The sequence below is a fragment of the Oncorhynchus keta genome, chromosome 20 (genome assembly GCF_023373465.1).
Source record: "Oncorhynchus keta strain PuntledgeMale-10-30-2019 chromosome 20, Oket_V2, whole genome shotgun sequence".
In the NCBI taxonomy this organism is placed as follows: domain Eukaryota; kingdom Metazoa; phylum Chordata; class Actinopteri; order Salmoniformes; family Salmonidae; genus Oncorhynchus; species Oncorhynchus keta.
The window spans coordinates 31580872-31593935 of NC_068440.1; the positions used below are offsets into that span (position 1 = coordinate 31580872).

General features: G+C 45.4%; 1 protein-coding gene across 2 annotated transcripts in view; it reads left to right on the forward strand.

The window, feature by feature from the left end:
- Positions 1–1432: 1432 nt before the first annotated feature.
- Positions 1433–13064, forward strand: part of poc1bl (POC1 centriolar protein homolog B (Chlamydomonas), like) — a 45637-nt gene continuing 34005 nt past the window's right edge. The window contains exon 1 of one of the 2 annotated variants that reach the window (XM_035759109.2): positions 1433–1816. The gene's annotated coding sequence lies outside the window, so the exon portion shown is untranslated. The remainder of the gene's footprint in view (positions 1817–13064) is intronic. The other variant, XM_035759108.2, reaches the window with a different exon arrangement.

The following is a 13064-nucleotide window of genomic DNA, read 5'->3' on the forward strand; positions in this document are numbered from 1 at the left end:
AAACCCGGTGGGGTTGAAGTCCAGTTATATCCGCCAGACCTAGGCTGCCCTCGGCAACAAACCCGGTGGGGTTGAAGTCCAGTTATATCCGCCACACCTAGGCAGCCCTCGGCAACAAAGCCGGTGGGGTTGAAGTCCAGTTATATCCGCCAGACCTAGGCTGCCCTCGGCAACAAACCCGGTGGGGTTGAAGTCCAGTTATATCCGCCAGACCTAGGCTGCCCTAGGCAACAAACCCGGTGGGGTTGAAGTCCAGTTATATCCGCCAGACCTAGGCTGCCCTCGGCAACAAACCCGGTGGGGTTGAAGTCCAGTTATATCCGCCACACCTAGGCTGCCCTAGGCAACAAACCCGGTGGGGTTGAAGTCCAGTTATATCCGCCAGACCTAGGCTGCCCTCGGCAACAAACCCGGTGGGGTTGAAGTCCAGTTATATCCGCCAGACCTAGGCTGCCCTCGGCAACAAACCCGGTGGGGTTGAAGTCCAGTTATATCCGCCAGACCTAGGCTGCCCTCGGCAACAAACCCGGTGGGGTTGAAGTCCAGTTATATCCGCCACACCTAGGCTGCCCTCGGCAACAAACCCGGTGGGGTTGAAGTCCAGTTATATCCGCCACACCTAGGCTGCCCTCGGCAACAAACCCGGTGGGGTTGAAGTCCAGTTATATCCGCCACACCTAGGCTGCCCTCGGCAACAAACCCGGTGGGGTTGAAGTCCAGTTATATCCGCCAGACCTAGGCTGCCCTCGGCAACAAACCCGGTGGGGTTGAAGTCCAGTTATATCCGCCAGACCTAGGCTGCCCTCGGCAACAAACCCGGTGGGGTTGTTGAGCAACAGTTAGTTATAAACTCAAAGACCAAACAGTTATGGTCCAAAGGTTCGATGCAGTTAACTCCTCCATTCCCAATCAAATGTATGGGGGTTTTCCACTTTCTTTTACATTTCTGCATATATGGACCTTTTGTTTATAATATCATATATTTTCAAACATAAGCCCAGACAAAGACACATTAAGAGTTTAGACTGGGACTCATGAAAATCTCATTGAACAATGCATGCTATCTAACCTGTAAACCACACCTCATCCATGGATGGAAAATATCTAATGGAGGTTAAAGAGGTAGGGATTAACGGGTAAAGTGTCACGTAAGGTCAAACACACACACACACACACACACACACACACACACACACACACACACACACACACACACACACACACACACACACACACACACACACATGCACGCTTGCAAGCACACGCACATAGAAAATATAAGATGCATTATTTTGTTATTATTTTTGATATTGGAAAAAGTATTACATGTGAAACATCCTTGTTCATTTTGGAACATTGTATAAAATTCTGTGCTGTCTTTAATATTATTTTTCCACAATGCTTTGGTCACGTGGTTTATTCAGATCAAATCGCCACATTTGCAAACTTCCTAGTGAGTGATCAACAAGGTACACTTGCTCAGTCAGCACATCTGCATTTCGTGAATAACAAGAGGTTTTAAGGTCCGAAATATTTCCAGCACAAGTACGCATACATGTAGTCTCATTTATTACACAGCTTCAAGAATTCATTTGAAATCGAGTGAAAACAAGAGCTGGCAAGATAAATTCCGGAACGGAAAAGTGACAGCCGGAGCGAGCCAGCGCGGCAGACCATCATCAACGTGAAGAGGATGTGGTTGTGTTGAAAGCTGCAGTCTCAGATCGAGCTAGACAGATGCAAACCAGAGGTTGAGTCGGAGACAAAACGCCGAGCAGCTTCCAGGAACACGGAATGTAGTGGACTAGGTAATAAAGTAAGAATGAAGTTAATTTGTACACGTGGCTAATCAGGTGTAATCTGATTAGCAAACGAATACATAGATGAGCTCTGGTCGCCCTGGGCTAGAGTTAGCTAACTATCAAGTAGGTTAGCTAGCTACAGTAGCTAGCTAGGATTGCTTGGTCTTTTGCTACATGAACTTTGTGTTCTTGCCAAACGTGGCAAGTTGGGTGTTTAGTAAATTTACGTTGGATGTAAATGTCTTGTTCCTGAAGGTTTCGAACTATGGTCATCCAGCTCCCAGTCAGTAACAAGCTAACCTTAGCTAGCTAGCTAACTAGTTGGTAATCTAAACAAAAAGACTCAATATCTGAGATTTAATAACCAGCTAATTTAGTTGTCTGTCTTGACAGCTGAGTTAGGCGAACCTAATAATAGCTAACCCATGTCAGTCCATGCAAATAACTTTTATACTACTGTTATTTTGTAACAAACAGTTGGCAACAACAACAACTACACATGCATTGGGTTTTAGCTCGAGTTTAATATTCCCTGATTTAACATGGTTATATGTTAATTCTAAAGGTGCAATGCTTTTAAACCCTTCGCAGTCCCAAGTTGAGTTACTCTAGTTCACTATCACAGTAAGCCTCATCTTCTTTAAACGGAAGGTGATCTCGAGATGCTGCAGTTTCACCATTCTCAGCACATTTGCATTACAGTGATACATGTTTCTCTATTGTCTATAATTAAAACCTGTCAAGTTTCATGAACTAGATTTGATTTATTTGCACTCTGTTGGAACAAAATGTAGGCCTTATGCTGAAGATGTAGAGATGTAGCTGGACCTTTAGCCATCTACTGACACGCCCACTCCTGCTCGCTCCGCTGCATCCAGACCACAACCTAAACATCAGGGAAAACAAGCACTTTGACAAACTTTTCCCCAAAGTCTTTGAAACGGAATCTGTCAACATACAAGGAGACATCGGCTATTTTCATTTGCCAGTTTGGGCTAACATCAGACAAGATGCATCAAGTCCATTTGAAGAGAAAGTAAAGCTGAACGACAAGCTTTCACTGTAGGCTTTAGACAATTTTCGTCAGTGTAACGGAGGTATGTGGAAGACATGTTATAGCCTAACTTTATTTATCAACCTCCTGATCCAGTTCATATGGTTGGCCGGTCGGACTTACTATAGTGTTTACGCTCAGTGTAATCACTGAAGAGTTGTTATTGTCGCCGAGAGAGCTTTTTCTGTGCCACATGTTTACAGGGAGTATAGGCCTGTTGGCTCTTGTAGTTCGAGCTGGCCAGCTGTTCGTCTCTAGTGTACCGTTCAGTGAAATGCCGGGGGAAATTTCCCGTAGGTACAGATCAAGGGTCAGCATCCCCATTTCCAACCTTAACCATTAGTGATGGAAATGCAAAACTGACCCAAGATCAGCATCTGCTAGAGAAACTCCAAACTACACTATTCAGTGAGACCGATGACATCATCGTTGAATACCAAATGTACTAGCACATATTTTGCGGTTTTTCAGTGCTGAATGTTTAACAGCGAGTAAACGCTCACATATTGTCCCTCATATTTCATGTTGGCCCACTGTTCATCTGCGGTGTACCATTCAGCGACACTGATAAAATGTACTCGCACACATTTTCCCAGTTACAGTGAGTGTTGTCAGTGCTATGTGTTTGACTGGTCTCTGAGATGGATGTCACAGTGAAAGCAGCAGCCCTGTTCTGCGTTTGTACTTTAATACGACTATTGTTGATTGACTGTAGCTCTTTGTCAGTGTCGGGTGTTTTTCTTCCTCTTCGGTTGCAGAGGAAGACATTGGCAACGCTCCCATGTCCATACTAACGTAACTACTTTTAGAATGCCTGCCAAATACATTCCAGTGACAATGTGTTTCCCCTAGGATTGTTTTCAGCGGTGGTGGTAAGGGTAAGTGGGGGAGAGAGCATTGCTACTAGTGTTAGGGCAATGACGTGCTGGCTGTTCCCATACACTTCCAGTCATTTAGCCAACGACTATCTGTTTAAAAGCCTGTCTCACCAGAAATACATGCATACAGTAATACAGTACCAGTCAAGTTTGGACACACTTACTCATTGATTTCTTTATTTTTACTATTTTCTACATTGTAGAATAATAGTGAAGACATCAACACGATGAAATGACACATGGAAAGTGTGTAATAACACACCAAAAAAGTGTGAAATAGATCCAAATATATTGTATATTTGAGATTCTTCAAAGTAAAACTCTTTGCCTTGATAACAGCTTTGCACACTATTGGCATTCTCTCAACCAGCTTCGTGAGGAATGCTTTTCCAACAGTCTTAAAGGAGTCCCCACATATGCTGAGCACTTGCTTTTCCTTCACTCTGCGGTCCAACTCATCAGATTTCCACCGGTCTAATGCCCATTGCTCGTGTTTCTTGGCCCAAGCAAGTCTCTTCTTCTTATTGGTGTCCTTTAGTAGTGGTTTCTTTTCAGAAATTCGACCATGAAGGCCTGATTCAAACAGTCTCCTCTGAACAGTTGATGTGTCTGTTACTTGAACTCTGAAGCATTTATTTGCCAGTAGAAAGTTGCAGCAAGCTGATTGATGGCTACAATAAGCAGTTGTCTGCATTTATCTTAAGGTGTGGAGACAAGTTGTTTTTCAGTTTCAAGTTATTATTTTATTTTTTATTTCTTGTTGAATTTTTACCCCTTTTTCTCCCCAATTTCGTGGTATCCAATTGTTTAGTAGCTACTATCTTGTCTTATCGCTACAACTCCCGTACGGGCTCGGGAGAGACAAAAGACCGGAAGCCAGCCGCACCAATGTGTCGGAGGAAACACCGTGCACCTGGCAACCTTGGTTAGCGTGCACTGCATTCAGCCCGCCACAGGAGTCGCTGGTGCGCCATGAGACAAGGATTTCCCTACCGGCCAAACCCTCCCTAACCCGGACAACGCTAGGCCAATTGTGCGTCGCCCCACGGACCTCCCGGTTGCGGCTGGTTACGACAGAGCCTGGGCGCGAACCCAGAGTCTCTTAACCACTGCGCCACCTGGGAGGCCCCTTGTTTCAAGTTATTTTAGAAGAAATAAGGATTTATTTAAGAAAAGTGAAAGGGTGACAACAGTATACAGTGAGAGGGATCCTGCCGTGACATGTATACAGTGAGAGGGATCCTGCCGTGACATGTACACAGAGAGAGGGATCCTGCCGTGACATGTACACAGAGAGAGGGATCCTGCCGTGACATGTACACAGAGAGAGGGATCCTGCCGTGACATGTACACAGCGAGAGGGATCCTGTCGTGACATGTACACAGAGAGAGGGATCCTGCCGTGACATGTACACAGCGAGAGGGATCCTGCCGTGACATGTACACAGAGAGAGGGATCCTGCCGTGACATGTACACAGAGAGAGGGATCCTGCCGTGACATGTACACAGCGAGAGGGATCCTGTCGTGACATGTACACAGAGAGAGGGATCCTGCCGTGACATGTACACAGCGAGAGGGATCCTGTCGTGACATGTACACAGCGAGAGGGATCCTGTCGTGACATGTACACAGCGAGAGGGATCCTGCCGTGACATGTACACAGCGAGAGGGATCCTGCCGTGACATGTACACAGCGAGAGGGATCCTGCCGTGACATGTACACAGCGAGAGGGATCCTGCCGTGACATGTACACAGCGAGAGGGATCCTGCCGTGACATGTACACAGCGAGAGGGATCCTGCCGTGACATGTACACAGCGAGAGGGATCCTGCCGTGACATGTACACAGCGAGAGGGATCCTGCCGTGACATGTACACAGCGAGAGGGATCCTGCCGTGACATGTACACAGCGAGAGGAATCCTGCCGTGACATGTACACAGTGAGAGGAATCCTGCCGTGACATGTACACAGAGAGGGATCCTGCCGTGACATGTACACAGTGAGAGGGATCCTGCCGTGACATGTACACAGTGAGAGGGATCCTGCCGTGACATGTACACAGTGAGAGGGATCCTGCCGTGACATGTACACAGTGAGAGGGATCCTGCCGTGACATGTACACAGTGAGAGGGATCCTGCCGTGACATGTACACAGCGAGAGGGATCCTGCCGTGACATGTACACAGCGTGAGGGATCCTGCCGTGACATGTACACAGTGAGAGGGATCCTGTCGTGACATGTACACAGTGAGAGGGATCCTGCCGTGACATGTACACAGCGCTGTGAAAAAGTACTTGCCCCCTTTCTGATATTCTCTACTTTTGCATATTTTTGATACTGAATGTTATCAGATCTTCAACCAAAACCCAATATTAGATACAGGTAACCTGAGTTTAGAAATAACAAAAAAATATGTATTTATTTAATATACAAAGTTATGCAACACCCAATTTCCCTGTGTGAATAAGTAATTGCCCCGTTACCCTCAATAACTGGTTGTGCCACCTTTAGCTGCAATGACTCCAACCAGACACTTCCTGTAGTTGTTGATCAGTCTCTCACATCGCTGTGGAGACATTTTGTCCCTAAACCATCACACTACCACCAGCATGCATCACCGTTGGTATAAGGTTGTTACTGTGGAATGCATGGTGGTGGTAGTGTGATGGTTTGGAGATGCTTTGCTGCCTCAGGACCTGGACAACGTGCCTTAATAGAAGGAACCATGAATTCTGCTCTGTATCAGATAATTCTCCAGGAGAATGTCAGGACATCTGTCTGAGCTGAAGCACAGCTGGGTCATGCAGCAAGACAATGATCCCAAACACACAATCAAGTCTACTTGAAAATGTCTAAAAAGGAACGTTTTAAGTTTTGGAATGGCCTACTTAAAGTCAGGACCTAATCCCAATTGTGATGTTGTGTCAGGATTTTAAACAAGCTGTTCATGCTTGAACGCCCACAAATGTCGCTGAGTGAAAGCAGTTCTGCACGGAAGGGTGGGCTGAAAGTCCTCCACAGTGAGAGACTGACCAACAACTACAGGAAGCGTGTGGTTGGAGTCATTGCAGCTAAAGGTGGTGGCATTGACTTTTTCACACAGGGGCATTGGGTGTTGCATAACATTGTTTATGAAACAAATGAAATAAGTAATATATTAGGTTTTGGTTGAAGACCTTTATTTAACATTCAGTATAAAAAATATGCTGCGTTAGAAAGGGGGCAAATACATTTTCACAGCACTGTGTACAGGCCCGCAGTCCACATCCAGTGTTCTGCAGAGGTGTAGCCTACATAGTGCAAATGCAATATAGTGCAGTTACTATTACAGGTCATTGACGCCAAGGTGCAGTGTTCGGCCCATATGTAAATTCTCTCTATTCCAGCACACAAAGTGACATAGGATCATGGCTGGATGTAAATCCTTCAGATGGCTACAGCTAAACTCTCTAGTCTCTCTAGTCTCTCTAGTCTCTCTAGTCTACTGTACCTACTGTCTCTCTAGCCTACTGTACCTACTGTCTCTCTAGTCTACTGTACAGCTAAACTCTCTAGTCTCTCTAGTCTACTGTACAGCTAAACTCTCTAGTCTACTGTACAGCTAAACTCTCTAGTCTCTCTAGCCTACTGTACCTACTGTCTCTCTAGTCTACTGTACAGCTAAACTCTCTAGTCTCTCTAGCCTACTGTACCTACTGTCTCTCTAGTCTACTGTACAGCTAAACTCTCTAGTCTCTCTAGCCTACTGTACAGCTAAACTCTCTAGTCTCTCTAGCCTACTGTACCTACTGTCTCTCTAGTCTACTGTACAGCTAAACTCTCTAGTCTCTCTAGCCTACTGTACAGCTAAACTCTCTAGTCTCTCTAGCCTACTGTACCTACTGTCTCTCTAGTCTACTGTACAGCTAAACTCTCTAGTCTCTCTAGCCTACTATACCTACTGTCTCTCTAGTCTACTGTACAGCTAAACTCTCTAGTCTCTCTAGCCTACTATACCTACTGTCTCTCTAGTCTACTGTACAGCTAAACTCTCTAGTCTCTCTAGCCTACTATACCTACTGTCTCTCTAGTCTACTGTACAGCTAAACTCTCTAGTCTCTCTAGCCTACTATACCTACTGTCTCTCTAGTCTACTGTACAGCTAAACTCTCTAGTCTCTCTAGCCTACTGTACCTACTGTCTCTCTAGTCTACTGTACAGCTAAACTCTCTAGTCTCTCTAGCCTACTATACCTGTCTCTCTAGTCTACTGTACAGCTAAACTCTCTAGTCTCTCTAGCCTACTATACCTACTGTCTCTCTAGCCTACTGTACAGCTAAACTCTCTAGTCTCTCTAGCCTACTATACCTACTGTCTCTCTAGTCTACTGTACAGCTAAACTCTCTAGTCTCTCTAGCCTACTATACCTACTGTCTCTCTAGTCTACTGTACAGCTAAACTCTCTAGTCTCTCTAGCCTACTATACCTACTGTCTCTCTAGCCTACTGTACAGCTAAACTCTCTAGTCTCTCTAGCCTACTATACCTACTGTCTCTCTAGTCTACTGTACAGCTAAACTCTCTAGTCTCTCTAGCCTACTATACCTACTGTCTCTCTAGTCTACTGTACAGCTAAACTCTCTAGTCTCTCTAGCCTACTGTACCTACTGTCTCTCTAGTCTACTGTACAGCTAAACTCTCTAGTCTCTCTAGCCTACTATACCTACTGTCTCTCTAGTCTACTGTACAGCTAAACTCTCTAGTCTCTCTAGCCTACTGTACCTACTGTCTCTCTAGCCTACTGTACAGCTAAACTCTCTAGTCTCTCTAGCCTACTGTACCTACTGTCTCTCTAGTCTACTGTACAGCTAAACTCTCTAGTCTCTCTAGCCTACTATACCTACTGTCTCTCTAGTCTACTGTACAGCTAAACTCTCTAGTCTCTCTAGCCTACTGTACCTACTGTCTCTCTAGCCTACTGTACAGCTAAACTCTCTAGTCTCTCTAGCCTACTGTACCTACTGTCTCTCTAGTCTACTGTACAGCTAAACTCTCTAGTCTCTCTAGCCTACTGTACCTACTGTCTCTCTAGTCTACTGTACAGCTAAACTCTCTAGTCTCTCTAGCCTACTGTACCTACTGTCTCTCTAGTCTACTGTACAGCTAAACTCTCTAGTCTCTCTAGCCTACTGTACCTACTGTCTCTCTAGCCTACTGTACAGCTAAACTCTCTAGTCTCTCTAGCCTACTATACCTACTGTCTCTCTAGTCTACTGTACAGCTAAACTCTCTAGTCTCTCTAGCCTACTATACCTACTGTCTCTCTAGTCTACTGTACAGCTAAACTCTCTAGTCTCTCTAGCCTACTGTACAGCTAAACTCTCTAGTCTCTCTAGCCTACTGTACCTACTGTCTCTCTAGTCTACTGTACAGCTAAACTCTCTAGTCTCTCTAGCCTACTGTACCTACTGTCTCTCTAGTCTACTGTACAGCTAAACTCTCTAGTCTCTCTAGCCTACTGTACAGCTAAACTCTCTAGTCTCTCTAGCCTACTGTACCTACTATCTCTCTAGCCTACTGTACAGCTAAACTCTAGTCTCTCTAGCCTACTATACCTACTGTCTCTCTAGTCTACTGTACAGCTAAACTCTCTAGTCTCTCTAGCCTACTATACCTACTGTCTCTCTAGTCTACTGTACAGCTAAACTCTCTAGTCTCTCTAGCCTACTATACATACTGTCTCTCTAGCCTACTGTACAGCTAAACTCTCTAGTCTCTCTAGCCTACTGTACCTACTGTCTCTCTAGTCTACTGTACAGCTAAACTCTCTAGTCTCTCTAGCCTACTATACCTACTGTCTCTCTAGTCTACTGTACAGCTAAACTCTCTAGTCTCTCTAGCCTACTATACCTACTGTCTCTCTAGCCTACTGTACAGCTAAACTCTCTAGTCTCTCTAGCCTACTATACCTACTGTCTCTCTAGTCTACTGTACAGCTAAACTCTCTAGTCTCTCTAGCCTACTATACCTACTGTCTCTCTAGTCTACTGTACAGCTAAACTCTCTAGTCTCTCTAGCCTACTATGTCTACTGTACAGCTAAACTCTCTAGTCTCTCTAGCCTACTATACCTACTGTCTCTCTAGTCTACTGTACAGCTAAACTCTCTAGTCTCTCTAGCCTACTATACCTACTGTCTCTCTAGTCTACTGTACAGCTAAACTCTCTAGTCTCTCTAGCCTACTGTACCTACTGTCTCTCTAGTCTACTGTACAGCTAAACTCTCTAGTCTCTCTAGCCTACTATACCTGTCTCTCTAGTCTACTGTACAGCTAAACTCTCTAGTCTCTCTAGCCTACTATACCTACTGTCTCTCTAGTCTACTGTACAGCTAAACTCTCTAGTCTCTCTAGCCTACTATACCTACTGTCTCTCTAGTCTACTGTACAGCTAAACTCTCTAGTCTCTCTAGCCTACTATACCTACTGTCTCTCTAGTCTACTGTACAGCTAAACTCTCTAGTCTCTCTAGCCTACTATACCTACTGTCTCTCTAGCCTACTGTACAGCTAAACTCTCTAGTCTCTCTAGCCTACTATACCTACTGTCTCTCTAGTCTACTGTACAGCTAAACTCTCTAGTCTCTCTAGCCTACTATACCTACTGTCTCTCTAGTCTACTGTACAGCTAAACTCTCTAGTCTCTCTAGCCTACTATACCTACTGTCTCTCTAGCCTACTGTACAGCTAAACGCTCTAGTCTCTCTAGCCTACTATACCTACTGTCTCTCTAGTCTACTGTACAGCTAAACTCTCTAGTCTCTCTAGCCTACTATACCTACTGTCTCTCTAGTCTACTGTACAGCTAAACTCTCTAGTCTCTCTAGCCTACTGTACCTACTGTCTCTCTAGTCTACTGTACAGCTAAACTCTCTAGTCTCTCTAGCCTACTATACCTACTGTCTCTCTAGTCTACTGTACAGCTAAACTCTCTAGTCTCTCTAGCCTACTGTACCTACTGTCTCTCTAGTCTACTGTACAGCTAAACTCTCTAGTCTATCTAGCCTACTATACCTACTGTCTCTCTAGTCTACTGTACAGCTAAACTCTCTAGTCTCTCTAGCCTACTGTACCTACTGTCTCTCTAGCCTACTGTACAGCTAAACTCTCTAGTCTCTCTAGCCTACTATACCTACTGTCTCTCTAGTCTACTGTACAGCTAAACTCTCTAGTCTCTCTAGCCTACTGTACCTACTGTCTCTCTAGTCTACTGTACAGCTAAACTCTCTAGTCTCTCTAGCCTACTATACCTACTGTCTCTCTAGTCTACTGTACAGCTAAACTCTCTAGTCTCTCTAGCCTACTGTACCTACTGTCTCTCTAGCCTACTGTACAGCTAGTCTCTCTAGCCTACTGTACCTACTGTCTCTCTAGTCTACTGTACAGCTAGTCTCTAGTCTCTAGCCTACTGTACCTACTGTCTCTCTAGTCTACTGTACAGCTAGTCTCTAGTCTCTCTAGCCTACTGTACAGCTAGTCTCTCTAGTCTCTCTAGCCTACTGTACAGCTAAACTCTCTAGTCTCTCTAGCCTACTGTACCTACTGTCTCTCTAGCCTACTGTACAGCTAGTCTCTAGTCTCTCTAGCCTACTGTACAGCTAGTCTCTCTAGCCTACTGTACCTACTGTCTCTCTAGTCTACTGTACAGCTAGTCTCTAGTCTCTAGCCTACTGTACCTACTGTCTCTCTAGCCTACTGTACAGCTAGTCTCTAGTCTCTCCAGCCTACTGTACAGCTAGTCTCTCTAGCCTACTGTACCTACTGTCTCTCTAGTCTACTGTACAGCTAGTCTCTAGTCTCTAGCCTACTGTACCTACTGTCTCTCTAGCCTACTGTACAGCTAGTCTCTAGTCTCTCTAGCCTACTGTACCTACTGTCTCTCTAGCCTACTGTACAGCTAGTCTCTAGTCTCTCTAGCCTACTGTACAGCTAGTCTCTCTAGCCTACTGTACCTACTGTCTCTCTAGTCTACTGTACAGCTAGTCTCTAGTCTCTAGCCTACTGTACAGCTAGTCTCTCTAGCCTACTGTACAGCTAGTCTCTAGTCTCTCTAGCCTACTGTACAGCTAGTCTCTCTAGCCTACTGTACCTACTGTCTCTCTAGTCTACTGTACAGCTAGTCTCTAGTCTCTCTAGCCTACTGTACAGCTAGTATCTCTAGCCTACTGTACAGCTAGTCTCTCTAGCCTACTGTACAGCTAGTCACTCTAGCCCACTGTACAGCTAGTCACTCTAGCCCACTGTACATCTAGTCTCTCTAGCCTACTGTACAGTTAGTCTAGTCACTCTAGCCTACTGTACAGTTAGTCTCTAGTCACTCTAGCCTACTGTACAGCTAGTCTCTCTAGCCTACTGTATAGCTAGTCTCTAGTCTCTCTAGCCTACTGTACAGCTAGTCTCTCTAGCCTACTGTACAGCTAGTCTCTCTAGCCTACTGTACAGCTAGTCTCTAGTCTCTCTAGCCTACCGTACAAATAGTCTCTCTAGCCTACCATACAAATAGTCTCTCTAGCCTACCGTACAGCTAGTCTCTCTAGCCTACCATACAGCTAGTCTCTCTAGCCTACCATACAGCTAGTCTCTCTAGCCTACCGTACAGCTAGTCTCTCTAGCCTACCGTACAAATAGTCTCTCTAGCCTACCGTACAGCTAGTCTCTCTAGCCTACCGTACAAATAGTCTCTCTAGCCTACCGTACAAATAGTCTCTCTAGCCTACCGTACAAATAGTCTCTCTAGCCTACCGTACAGCTAGTCTCTCTAGCCTACCGTACAGCTAGTCTCTCTAGCCTACCGTACAGCTAGTCTCTCTAGCCTACCGTACAGCTAGTCTCTCTAGCCTACCGTACAGCTAGTCTCTCTAGCCTACCGTACAGCTAGTCTCTCTAGCCTACCGTACAGCTAGTCTCTCTAGCCTACCGTACAGCTAGTCTCTCTAGCCTACCGTACAGCTAGTCTCTCTAGCCTACCGTACAGCTAGTCTCTCTAGCCTACCGTACAGCTAGTCTCTCTAGCCTACCGTACAGCTAGTCTCTCTAGCCTACCGTACAGCTAGTCTCTCTAGCCTACCGTACAGCTAGTCTCTCTAGCCTACCGTACAGCTAGTCTCTCTAGCCTACCGTACAGCTAGGCTCTCTAGCCTACCGTACAGCTAGGCTCTCTAGCCTACTGTACAGCTAGTCTCTCTAGCCTACCGTACAGCTAGTCTCTCTAGTCTCTATAGCCTACTGTACCTACTGTCTCTCTAGTCTACTGTACAGCTAAACTCTCTAGTCTCTCTAGCCTACTGTAC